Source organism: Numenius arquata, chromosome 10 (genome assembly GCF_964106895.1).
Source record: "Numenius arquata chromosome 10, bNumArq3.hap1.1, whole genome shotgun sequence".
Lineage (NCBI taxonomy): Eukaryota > Metazoa > Chordata > Aves > Charadriiformes > Scolopacidae > Numenius > Numenius arquata.
The window spans coordinates 46,447,952-46,460,219 of NC_133585.1; the positions used below are offsets into that span (position 1 = coordinate 46,447,952).

The 12,268-nt window shown below is 42.3% G+C and overlaps 1 protein-coding gene across 1 annotated transcript in view; it reads right to left on the reverse strand.

The window, feature by feature from the left end:
- Window positions 1-10,168, reverse strand: part of CLOCK (clock circadian regulator) — a 62,120-nt gene extending 51,952 nt beyond the window's left edge. The window contains exon 1 of the mRNA XM_074155170.1: window positions 10,009-10,168. The gene's annotated coding sequence lies outside the window, so the exon portion shown is untranslated. The remainder of the gene's footprint in view (window positions 1-10,008) is intronic.
- Window positions 10,169-12,268: the final 2,100 nt, after the last annotated feature.

Below are 12,268 nucleotides of genomic sequence, written 5' to 3' on the forward strand. Positions count from 1 at the left end.
TATTCCTCATGTGTTTTAAATACGCGTGCACCAATTTGATAAAATAATCTCACTGCTGACTGTCCTGCTGGGAAAGCTACCTCTAGCTATCACTATTGATGCTTTCTACTCAACACTCCCATGCAGCAAAGCATAGCCTTTAAGGTATACATAGATCTATTTCCTTCCACCATATGCGAGGATAGGCAGGTTTCCGTTGACATAAAAACAACAACAAAAAAAGGAATGTCAACCCCCCTGTTCTTTACCACCGTGTCCCCCAGTACATGCAACAAAGAAAGAAGAGGCTGGGGAGGAAGAATGCCAATGTTTGAAGAAGGTCTAATGGACAAGTCTAATGGGATAAGAAAGGCAGACCATAATCATTTACTCATCTACTTTTCTGTGCAGTAAAATGAAAGATTTTGTTAGAAATCAATGTTTTGAATCACATACCAGTATATATATAAGAAATGGCAAACTATACTCTATGGGGCAGGAAAAGTGTCTGGGTGCCATTCTAAAACACAATCTATACAGAAGTTTATGAGAGATTATTTTTCATTTCTTATGCTAGCAATACAAAAACTAACATACCTCAATATAAACCAACCATAAAATTTATTGTCCATATAAAGGTAGTACCAGTTTATCTAAACTAATTTTGAAAAGCAATTTCAGTTATTTTAACGAAAAAAAGTTTGTGATTCTTTCGACTTTGATAAAGCAGTACTGCCCCAATTGCCTTTGAGGCTTCTACAGCCTCACCTCAACTGCGCTGAAACTCATAAAAATTCCTCCAGCTTATACAAAAACTGTCAAAGGAGATAGTGACAGAACAACACAAATGCCTGAGACTGAATCTTCAGGCACAGTTGCCTGTTGTTTTGCCACTCGCTTTAAAAGCAAGTTAAGTTGACAGCTAATTTTCTTAAGGGGTTAAAAAAAAATAAATCTTAGTACTAGAATTTGTGTCCTGACTTCCCTGTCAAACCAATCAAATCAGCACATTCTCAAATCCTTTTCCTTTTTTTTCTCCAATAAAAGCCAAATCCATCAACATAATTCATAAGTTTCTACATATCTTTCTCCTGCCCCATTTCCTAACACCTTCTAGTTACTCTTCATCTTGATTCAGACCACTCTTCTGATTTTATTATGCTTTCCAGATCTTGCAAAAAAACCACATTTCCCCTCTTTTCCTTCAAATCCCTGTAATATTTGGACTTGCTTTATGCTGTCTTTTGCTTCTATATTCTCATCTTCCTCTTTGCTGATCTGCCTTATTCTGTTCTTAGAAAAGACAACTTGTTTAATTCACTAACTATGACTCACATTCATTTGAATCCTTGTCCCCATTTCTGAGGTCATTCTCCTCATTTTCTATGTCAGTGCAATTAAGATCACAAGCCGTTCAAGGCTGGAACTGTATCTTACTATCTATGAAACATCATGCAAAGCTTTAGTGCAGCACAAAATGTTTAACTAATGCTTCTGAGCTGGAAAAAAAAAATAAAAATGAAAAAAACCAAACCCTGAAGTACAGTATTTTAACAAAAAAAAAAAACCAAACATTTTCAGAAAACATATTTTAAGCAAAACTGCTGAGATGTTAAGAGTTATCACTGGAACTACTACACTAGTTTCATCTTCAACCACGCAACTGCTAGTAGTAGCTCAATTACACAAAATGAATGTTGCTGCTGTGGATGGCAAGAAAAACTTTATTAAATCACATTACTACATTAAAATTGACAGCAAGAAAAGTGTATGTGTGGGGGGACACAATCTGCATTCCTATTCTGACAGTTCTGGGAAGCTGTGATTCATGCTGCTACTTGCTCTTCTACTCACAGTCAGAGGAAAATCCAGTTTCCTTTAGAATATTTGTTGTTACTATGAAAACGACTTTAAAATAATCACAGGTCAAAGTCTCCTAACTATCGTGCAGTCTATTATGATATTTTAAAACTCAAATGTTTTAATACTTGAAATTAATGAATTAAAATTTGTGAATACTATAAAGTTTGTGAAGATTATATTAGTTCCCAAAGGCTTGAAAAGTATATTTGACCTTATTGAGCAGGGAATTCTCTAGAAATGAAAGTAACAAGCTAATAGAATTTTCTAACAGACTTAGTAATGGTGAAAGCGAAGAAGTTTCTCTAAACCCGCGAGTAGGATGGACTACAATTCTCCACTGGGACTTGATAAAATCTTACAAGATGAACATAATGAGGCAAATTTCAGTCTGCTGTTTATCATGATTAATAGGTAACGCAAATATAGGCAAGGCAGGAAAGAATCACGCATGTCATTCTAGACAGAAGTCCAGCTCCTTCTGCTTTTTAACTAAAAACTCCATGATACAAGACAGGGGAGTGGACTTACAGGAAATCCCATTTGGGAGGTATTATCTTTTTTTTCCTATGCTCAAGCAAAATCTTTTTCTTTGGCTATTAATGGACATATTCCATACAATAACTGGTATAAACAGAAATCTTTAGCTGGCACCCTATCAGTTTTATGTCTCCGCTATTAAAAGTACTTATTCACTACGGCCTTTAAATGGAAAAGTCCTATTTCTTAAGCTCAAGTTACACTTTCTTTTCCTCTTTACCACTGAAAGCAAAGTCTAAGTTCGAGGCTTTTCAGAGAAATACACCAAAACTGGTTTTTGCCCCTGAAACAATGGGAAAATATGAATTTAATCACAGTTTAAAGCTATTCTGGTAATTTCAGGAGAATCTACTTTAAATACTAAACCAAACCCTGCAGTCAGTGAAACATAGTATCATCTAATTCTGATCAGGACAATAACTCCCTGGTTAAGGGTCAAAAAAAAAAAAAATGGTACCAGCTTATCATTAAGCGAGTTCTTCAGTGTAAACCACCGTTCTGACAGCTCTCCACTCCCCACCAGGAGGAGCCAGCTTCGCCTCGCATCATCCCTCTGACACGCCACCAGATCCTCAGTCCCCATCACCTTCCCAAACAGCCCTATGTCCTGCTGTCTCCTCAAGCCCCCTTGGCACATACAACCATCTCCTGTTCCTCTACCCAACGCAGACCCGGCATCTGCTGAAAAAGCAGGTCAGAGCCAAACCCGCACTGCATCATCTCTGTCTCAAGAGAGGGCAGCGACACGCGTTTCTCTCTACCAGGTCTGCCTGTTTTCCCAAAACCTGGAGGAACGTCATGGTCTTTGAGATTTCTCTCTCTCTCTCTCCTACAAACATGGCTGCAATTGGTCAAAAGTTTCAAAAGCTATCGGTGAATATGTAAGGAAAGAATAAGTGAAAACCAGGAAAAAGCATAAAACGCACTTCCTTAGGAAACTGGGCTTAAAAAAAAAAGGCAACTCCCCACAGCTTTTAATGGAGAAAATTTCTTGGTTGTTTACTGAGCCAAGGGAAATAAGCAGATTTTGGCAAAACATTTCCCGATTTCTCTGGCTTTTCACAACTTCAAACTTAAGTTCAAACGTACCTTTAGGGGTCTAAGGACTGGGAAAGTTACTCCACGTAACAAGGCAGTTTTTTCCCTAATATATCTTGAAGCTTTTGGATGATTCATGAAAACTCAGATAATCCAAATCTTTGGCACTTCTCTGACAAGATCCATCTGAAAAATCGCGAACCACTACCTTACCACACCAGCAGGAGCTTACTCTCTCCGAATTCACAACCACTTACTCGCCAGCAGCCACCAAACCGATGGAATATTATTCTGTGAGGGCACATGTCAGTAACAGCCACAACTAAAAAGGCAAAACCAGTCTCTGACACTACATTAAACATGCAATGAAATAGCCACCAAACACATCAAATACTCTTAAATGCCAGAAACTAATATTCACTACACCATTAAAACCTTTAGTCATATGTAAAAACAGCGACTTATATTTTATTTACAACAGCAGCAGCATTCTCAGAATTGGAAATATGAAATTAGCTATATTAATACAATTTATATTGAAGTATCCTTTTTTATTAGGCAGCTTAGTATCTCACACTCTCATTCTCCAAGATCATAATTTAATATGTGGAAATCTGTATTTCCTCAAGATTTCTAATGCACATGTTAGGAAATTCACACATTATCTTTCCTCCCTCCTACAACGGCCACCCGTTACAGGTCTGTCTCCTCTGTGTTCACAAATACTTGCCTTGATGGCGTTTAAAAGAAAGTGCTGGAACTTTCTGGGTATCTACCAGTTCAGCAGATAACAAGATGCTTATGGGATCTGAGATCATCCTTCTGCAAGCAATTGAGATATACTCACAAACTTGAGGAGCTACAAGCTAAAAACTCTCGTAGATGTTGTTAGCAATACTATACCCTACTATAAAGTACCTCAAATTCAGATATCGTGCTGGATGATCAGCCCATTCCCAGGTGCTCCTGATCTTCTAAGTGTCCCACAGCAACACCACAACCACGTCATGAGCTAGCAATTAAGCTCTGATGCCTGCTCTGGCTGTAACAGGCAATACTACACCAAACTATAGTCTTCACTAAAAGATTATTAGTGAGGCACAAAAAGGGGATTCCACACAACAGGATCCAAAATTCCAAAGTACCAAAGACAGTTGCACCACTAGCAAGACTTCTGAAGAAAGTCAGTAGAAATGTGAAGCATAAGGGTAACCAGTGAACATCGCATCATGCCTTCACCTTTCCCTGTTTCTGAAGGCGCCCCTGTCCTTGACGTACATAGCTAAGCTTCTCCCATCAAAACAGGAGAAATATATTCTTTTAACATGCCAGCAGGAGGAAAAAAGATGCGCTCTCATTTTGCCCAGCAGCAGGGGGTTACAGCACAGTAACCTGCAACAGAGAAGCTTTGAGAGCCAATCTCTACCCTGTCAGAAGGGGTTCAAACCCTAATCTCTCAGCAGGCTCCAGGCTGCACTGGGAAGATTGATCAACTCATAACTTCTCATTGCAGTGGCAATCTTCAGAATATGGAAGAAAAATTAAAAATAAAAAGCTTTGCTGGATGCAGCAGAACCATCAGTCTGCTGGTTCAGAACCAGCGCATGCCTCTCTAGGGAGAAGGGCAACCAAATGACAGAGACGAGTCCTGGTTTCCAGTTCCTAATGGCATTTAAAATTTTAAATGGAAGCAAATAAAAAAAATAGCTTTTGGAGCACAGACCAGAACACAGGTACTCCCCTGCTTTTTCTCCAAGAAAATAAGCGGCCTAGTATCTCTTTTTGGCCCAATTAGACTTTAATCATCTTACACACATGAAAAAGTGGATTTTTAGGGCTTGGGGTTTTGCTGGCTTGTTGTTTGTTTGCTTTTTAAGGAGACATCAACAAAACCTCTTCCTCCTCCCCCTCTTTGTGTTTCTGAACAAAAGGGAGAGTCACCACAGGGTTTTGATCTGAGTCCAATCCCATAGGTGTGCCTGAGGTGTGGTTTGAACATGCCTTTGGACAAGCGAATGCCTAATTTACAGATTGCCTAATTTATGAATAGTAAACAGATTTAGATGCCAAGATGCTCCGTTGTGACAAGATTATGGAAGATCTGAGCGAGGGCAAAATTTCAAGGTGTTTGGAAAACTTTACTAGTGAAAACCTAGAGACCTGTAAATTTCAGCCAACACATGGCTACAATTTTATTTGGGGCTAGACACCCAAAATCCATCTAAATCACAGTTTTGATCTTCTATATTATTTTATGGATCTGCCCATATACCAAAATAACATATATCAAAAGCCTTCTCAGAGATACCTGCATATATCCTTTTTAATGGAACTCTAGAAGGACCTCTATAGAAGAACAAAGCCAAATATATTTATTTTTAAAATCCACTTTAAATGGATCTGTCTTACTCCAGGAACCGTCATCTTCTATTTTAACATAGGCATAATATTTTAGCACCATTTATCTCGTGATACTAGTCTGTCATTATGGGCAAAGTAGAATTAGCTTCAACACTGAAGCTTTCTCACGTACTCTGAGATTATTAAACACATAGTTATAAGAACAAAGCATTTAAGTAGCCTAATTTGGCCACACTTTTATAATGAAGATGAGGAATGCCCATAGTATCTACTAAGCTTCATAAGATTCACTCTCTAAATAGAAGGTTTTATCAGTCTTGAATCTCATGGGTATATCTAATTTTTAAGGATCTATATTTAATAAAATATTAATACTACTAATGATGATTTTATATTATACTCAGCAATGCCCCTCAGAACATCAGTGCAGAATAAGAAAACTAATTCAGTGATTTTAATGACAAAATGTAACAGTTGGAAAGAGTCCAAATTGTGCAACGCTAAACTACTGAAAGATTCTGAGAAACCTTGTTGCTTCCACATAATATTAAATATATGACAACCGCAGAGCACCACAACTTTTTACATATATGACTGTATATTCTGAAAGCAGCTATAATTAAGAATTTATATTATACACAAAAAGTATGGTAAGAGAATATTAAGGCTATAAAATTAAACACTCAGGCATGAGGTATGCCAAAATTAAAGTGGCTTTTGCATTACAAAGGAATTCTGTGGCAGCAGTAGGGGTTGAGAATTCAATCCTTGAGGGCAGCACACAGTTGCATTAACCATGAGTCTCCTTCCTCTTCCGTGATTTCGCATTTCACGGCTTTCACTCCTGCAACAAACGAGCAGGGGAATGTTGGACAAACAGTTTCAAATGATTACAGACAGCCATTAACTGAGTTAACAAAATAACCAGCTGCAACAGTAAGCTGTTTTCCCCAGGTGGACCACCCACAGCAGTGAATGAGGTACCTTCCCAATGGATATGGCCGAGTTTGCTTGTGCCAGAGTTAGACTGAGACACCAGAATCTTTCCTTTCAGACCCTGCTCAGCGACTGAAGGTGTGCTCCCTACACCTCTTTCTATTCTGAAAGACCACTAAATTCAAAACAATGATACTAACACCACTCCTAATAATTCAGAATTAGTAGAAGGTGAGAGAGACAGTCGAATGGCTTGGCCACACATCTGTGAGACTACAGACAGACGTTTTTTTCCCCTTGCAGAGACTAAGCTACCTTCAACCAGCTACTGCTTTCCCAGCAGCCTGGCGACTCCCTCCTGTTCTTGTGCCACCCCTTCAGTGGTGCCAGCAGAGCTTTCTAGCGGGTGAACCAGCTCAATTAACACAGAAAGGTTAAAAATACATTGCAAAATAAATAAATAGGCAGCAAGAACGGCAGGAACAACGACTAATGTCTTTGCTACGCAACTATCTACTAATACCATCTATCCTCAGAAAGAGTTCTAGATCTGCTTTATCATCTGGCCTTTATAATTTCTAGCATTCATAAGGAAATGAGTACTTTAAAAAGGCTAGAACCCCTAAAACGCACTTTTCTTTCCTGCAAATATCTACCAAAGTCTTTTCCTCAAGAAAAACAAACTCATTACAATGTGATGAAAAGGAAGGCACCTTACCTGTAATTCCACTACTTCCTAATTATATTGAGTGTTTTGTATTAAAAACTGTATTAGGATACTAATTTTCTATTCTAAGAGCAGAACTATCTATATTCTTCAATCTACAAAATTAGGCTGAAGCTGTGAGGCTTCAGACAGCAAATTATACATTTCTCCAGAAGAGGTGCATAGCTGAAAAAGGAGCTGTTTTCAAACGATGAAACTACCTATAGAAGAAAATTGCATTTTTGATTCACAACTATTTTCAACAAAAGTCTACTCTTTTTAGTTAAAAAAAAATCAAAACTTCTCAAGTTGATAAAAACATTTAATATAAAGAACATGGGGGCCAATATCTCTACTACTAATTTAGATCTTCAACTTTTTACACAATTTAGAATAGGGCCAAAAAAAAATAGCAAAAGCCCAAAGCTCTCAAAAGAAGCAATTTCCTTGAATCTTCATGGGTGGATTGGTCTTGCCATGTTTTCGGTGAAATTCCACACTAACAAGATAATTAACCAACATTACAAAATAAATTTGAAGTAATTACCACTCATTTTTTAAATTGCCAAGTACAAAAAGTGTAAAATTAGCTACAACAGAGAGTTTATGGGTTCCTTAGAGCACTAATAAAGAAAACATTCTCTGCTTTCCTCCCATCCTTTTATCTTACCTATACATGTTAAACTTTTCTATGTACGAACATGAAGCAGAAGAAATAAAAAATAAGGCATGGCTGAATGACACCTTAAACTATTAAATATCAACCCAGGAGCTGGGGTGTTTTTTTTTTTTTTCCCTGTTTGGACTGTTTGTTACGAAGAGGTAACTCTTGCCTTGCCAGCAAAATTGTCAGACCTTAAAAATGCTAGCACCCACATTCAATCAAAAATCTCTAACCTGAACACGTAATGTTTGGCAATTTGAAAGCAGTGCCTGTAACACTTTTGAGAAAGTCATCTTAAGTGTATATATATGAAAATCAACGTTTTATTAATAAAAATAATTGCAGAGTTATTTGTCCTGTCAAGTAGAATTCCTCTATTATAACAGTCAAATACTGTCTACCCGCAGGTATTCATAGACAAAATCAAATTTTATTCCTGTAAGACTGAACAGCGTGAAACAACTGCAACTGCTCGCATTGAACTTTGCCAGGACTACCACAGTTGAGGTGTATTTTTCTCAAGTCCCTTTTCCACTAGAGTATTTGCTTAAACAATCCTCTTGCCTTCTGGCACACCTGTCACCCAGAGAAATGCGCTAGGTTAAATATAACCACATTTGAAAAAAAAAAAAAAGGTAGTTAATTTTAACCTGGATCATTTCCTGAACCCAGTTACGGGCCAGGGTTCCAAGAACCGTTGTGCTGAGGGGGCAGCAACGAGGTGAGGGACTGGGAGCAAGGCAGAGACAGGCCCGTTTAAGTCAACACTGCCACAAAAAGCACCGCTTGTCAAACTATGTCATCAAAAAAAAGATACTTACTTGAAGGATTTAGAGGATCAGGATCTATGATCAGCCACTCCGCCTCTACGTGCCGCTTCATATCCCAGCTAGAGCTATACCTGACTTTCCCTGTGCCTCTTAGTAGGTCAACTTTTAACATGCACATGAAAACAACAGCCTTATAAAAATCTCACTGCAAATACATTCGATTAGTTTACAAGCACTCCTCCTCATGGAAAAAAAAAAATAAAAAAAAAATCAAAAAAACCCCACATTTCCAGTTTATATCCAGGCCTGAAGTACCAGGAATTTGAAAGCAAAGCTAACCACGTATCCAAATCTACCTTAACACAAAAATGAGGTACCAGTGGGTTCCAGTCCCTCGCTGGTCACATTTCGCACAGGCACGGGGTACCTGACACACCGATTTTAAGGATGCACCTCAGCCGGGACAGGACCGGGGGGCTACCGAGAAGCCCTCACGTCTGAGAGCACCAACACGTTGCAGGCACCGCAGTAAAGTTATCAGAGGGGAAATAAATCAGCCCGTTCTCAGCCCTGCGCCCCGCGGCTCTAGCCCCGCCGCCGCCGCCGGGCCCCCTCCGAACCCCCCGCAGCCCCCAAGCCCCGCAGCGCCGTCCCGCCGCGGGGAGACCCCAGGGACCCCACCACGGCCGGGCACCCACCGCCGTGTAACCCCCCCCGGCCCGGCTCACCGCGGTCCGGCTCGGCTCGGTTCGGCGGGGGATGCCGGGGAGCCCCGCGGCCGCCCTGCCTGCGCGCAGCCCGGGCGGCGGCGGCGGGGGTGAAGGAGGGGTGGTGGTGGTGGTGGCGGGAGCGGCCCGGACGGGCGCCGGGCCAGGCGGGCAGGGCTCCAAACGTGCCCGGGAGTTGTGACAGGAGCAAAGTGGGTCACCGGGCCTAGCGGTTGCCCCGCCAGCGCCCCCCGCCCCCGCCCCCGCCCGCGCCCTGACCAAGGGCAGCCGCTGCCCTCCCCGACCGCCGCCGCTGCCCTGGAGGCCGGGGGGGGAGACACGACCCGCCGGCACTGTCAAACTTTAACGTCTCCCCTCCGCCTTTCCCCCGCCACCGCCGCAGCCGGGCCCCGCCGGAGCCTCCCGCCCCGCCCCGCAGCTCCTTACCGGGCCCAGCACGCCGCCCGACCTCTCACAGCGATCAGCTGCTCCCCGCGCCGCAGCCCCGAGCCCGCCGCTCGCCGGCACAGAGCCCTTCCTCCAGCAGCCGGGCCCACCAGTCCCGTTCCCCCCCGTTTACCCCCCCCCCTTTCCCCGCTCCGCCGCCGTCCGCCGCCACCGCGCCTGCGTCGCCGAGCCCCACCGCCGGCAGCCGCGGCGCCTCGCGCCACCGCGCGTGCGCCCGGGCGCACTGCAAGCCGCCGCGCTCCAGCGCCGGGGCCGCCGCCGCGCATGCGCGTCCCAGCCACCCGCCGTTCTACGCCTGCGCGGGAAAGGGGGCGGCTGACTGCGCATGCGCAGTGCTCGCCGCGCCGACCTGACCTGGGCTCACCTCGCCTCACCTCACCCCGAGCCGCGCCGCCGAAGGGGAAATGGCGGCTTCGGGGGTGGCCCGGCCGCTCGCTGGGCTGACGGTAGCCGGACTGGCAGGTGGGGGGACGGGACGGTGCCGCCACACGTTATTTGAGGGTACAAGTGACCCGTCCCGGCGATTTTTTTTTTTTAATCGGTGTGCGCAAACTTAACAGAGTGGCGGGGCCTCAGTCCTGCCTACAGTGGTTTTCATACCGGTTTTATCAAAGAGTCTTAACCTAACGTTAAAAATAAGAAACGACCCTAGGCGGTTTTAAAATCTCAACGCCTGATAAAACCCCGTAACTTTTAAAGCAGGGTTTAAATATTGCAGGGTTTGCACAGTTTGTGTCGTGCGGTACTGACGCTGGCTGCTGAGGTCTGAGAGGTCTCTGGGCCAGCGGCCTGAGGAAAGGCTCACAGCGGGTTAAGTTTCCCGCTTTCTCACTTGAAAAGAAACAATTTAAGTCCATTCTTCTCATTTGCTGATTCTTACCGTTTGGATTTTTGTGGGTTTTTTTTTCTGTTTAAAGGTGGCTGCAAGGTAAAAGAGTCATTGTGAACTTGATAAACTGAAGTGCCCTGTATGTACTTTAGTACTGGGGTTGAAGTGTTTTGGTTGTGCAGCTACAGTGAGGAGGTGTAGATTTGTTCAGAAAATGTATCGTTTCAGCACAGGAAGACGCAGCTGTCGTAGGAGTTTGCAGGTCTTTCTCTGATCATAAAAGTTAGCATTCCTGTGTTTGTAAAGCTTCTGAAAGCTTAAGATGTGCCTGTGCTATTGACTTTGCAGAGAAAGCTGTGAAACAGCCCAGCTGATAAATACAAATGGCATCAGGTGTCAGAGTGAATCCGAGAGGTGACTGACACATACTGCACAGTCTTTATGTACAACCGTAGCGGATTCCAGCCCTTCTGCCTACTGCAGGACTGGAATATGCTTAAATGTGCAGTGATTATGTTAGCATAAACCTGTTCTGCATGCAGCAGAACATAGCAGTGAACTGTTTCCTCTAAAATGAAACATTGCTCAATAGAAATGTATGTAAATATGTATAAGTATGTAAATATTCTCAGTTTTCTTTCTCTGTTGCGAGGATGTTTATCTTTCAGTTGATCTCCTAAACAGCAGGATATCTAAAAGCATAATTGCAAGTGTGTATCTATAGGAGCTTAATTAGCATTTGTGTCTGGAATGAAGTAAGGAATTTGACTTGGCTGCACAATCTCATGGATTTTTCTTTCTGGATTACTTTTCAGGTGGATCAGCTTTCCCATTTGATTCACCTTGTGACCAAAGTCTCATGCAGAGGTTTTGTAGGGGCAGGAACCTCTTTAGCAGTAATGCTGAGAAAGAGCTAACCAGGAGCTCAGTTTTTCCACTGGAATAATTTTAAAAAGCATTAGTAAAAACACTATTTTTGTTACTTACTGGTTCATAATACCCTATTTCTATCTTTCAATTGAGGAAAATGTGATATAAGCAAAACTAATAATTTGATTACTCGGACAAAGGATAATGCTCCTGTGATAAAATGTAGTAAAGATAATAGTATATAGCAGGAATGGAAAATCCAGGAGAAAATGCAGGAATATTTTCAGCAAAAATGTATAATTACCAAACTAGAATATGGCCAAGAAACCAGGAGGTTAAAAATAGCATTGAGCTGTAGGTATGAAATTTGCCGCAAGATCTTTAGTAACCAGTAGTAATTCTTCAGTAATTCTTCTCCAGTCTGTCTCCCCGCCTTGTATGTATGGGAGCGTAACACCTACCCACTGCAATGTTGCAGTAGCAAATTACTCTTCGGTATTTGACAAGATCAAAACAGGCAACACAGCTGTGGAAATCACA